Raw genomic sequence first — 1,690 nt, 5'->3', positions numbered from 1 at the left:
AGCACTTAATTGTGCTCATGAGGAACCTGTACATAGATCAAGAGGCAGTCATTTGAACAGAACGAGGGGATACTGTGTGGCTTAAAGTCCGGAAAGGTGTGTGTCAGGGTTGTTTGTATCCGTTCATCACACTTATTCAATCTGTATGCTGAGCAAATAATCCAAGAAGCTGGACTATATGAAGAAGAATGATTGGAGGAAGGATTGGAGGAAGACTCATTAACAACCTGCGTTATGCAGATGACACAACCTTGGTGGCTGAAAGTGAAGAGGATTTGAAGCACTTGCTGACAAAGATAAGAGACTACAGCCTTCAGTATGGATTACACCTCAACATAAAGAAAACAAAAATCCTCACAGCTGGACCAATAAAAACATCATGATAAACAGAGAAAAGATTGTTGTCAAGGATTTCATTTTACTTGGATCCACAATCAACACCCATGGAAGCAGCAGTCAAGATATAAAACGAACAATTGCATTGGGCAAATCTGCTGCAAAAAGCCTCGTTGAAGTGTTGAAAAGCAAAGATGTCACTTTAAAGACTAAAGTGTGCCTGATCCAAGCCATGGTATTTTCAGTTGACTCATATGCATGGGAAAGCTGGACAATGAATAAGGAAGTCAGAAGAAGAACTGCCTTTTGAACTGTGGTGTTGGCGAAGAATATTGAATGTACCATGGACTGCCAAAAGAACGAACAAATCTGTCTTGGTAGAAGTATACTTTGGACATTTTATAAGATGGATCAGTCCCTAGAGAAGGACATCGTGCTTGCTAAAGTAGAGGGTCGGAAAAAAAGAGGCAGACCCTCAACGAGATGATTGACACAGTGGCTGCAACAAGGGACTCAAGCATAACAGTGACTGTGAGGATGGCGCAGGACGGGGCAGTGTTTTGTTCTGTTGTACATAGGGTTGCTGTGAGTCGGAACCAACTTGATGACACGTAACAATGACAGCTTTAGCTACACCCCACAAATTTTATTATGCAGTTTTCATTTTTATTCAGCTCAAAATATTTTCTAATTTCCCTTTTTCTTCTTTCACCCATGAATTATTTAGATTTATGTTATTTAGTTTCCAAATATTTGGTGATTTTCCAGATATCTTTCTATTATTGATATCTAATTTAATATCATTGCGGTAATAGAATATACTTTGTATGATATTATTTCTTCTAAATTTATTGAGGCTTCTTTTATGGCCCAAGATACAGTCTGTCTTGGCAAGTGTTCTGTGTGCATGTGAAAAGAATGTGTTGGATGTGCTGTTCTTGGATGGGATGTTCTGTAAAAGTCTGTTAGTTCAAGTTGGTTGATAGTGTTGTTTAAGTTCTCTACATTCTTGCTGATTTTTTTGTCTACTTGTTCTATCAGTTGTTGAGAGAGAAGTGTTGAATTTTCTGACTATAATTGTGGATTTATCTATTTTTCCTTGCTGTTCTATCGGTTTTTGCTTCATGTCCCTTGAATCTCTTGTTATTAGGTCCATAAATGCTTAGAATTGTTGTCTTCTTGATGAATTGACCCCTTGTCATTATGAAATGATCCTCTTTACCCCTAGTAATATTCTTTACCCTGCAATCTATTTTGTCTGGTATTAGCATTGTGATTCCAACTTTATTTTGGTTAGTGTTAGCATGGTATATCTTTTTCTATCCTTTCACTTGTAACCTATTTGTTTTCTTAC

Source organism: Trichechus manatus, unplaced genomic scaffold, assembly GCF_000243295.1.
Source record: "Trichechus manatus latirostris isolate Lorelei unplaced genomic scaffold, TriManLat1.0 scaffold00288, whole genome shotgun sequence".
In the NCBI taxonomy this organism is placed as follows: Eukaryota; Metazoa; Chordata; class Mammalia; order Sirenia; family Trichechidae; genus Trichechus; species Trichechus manatus.
Note: the sequence above shows the minus strand (reverse complement) of the source record.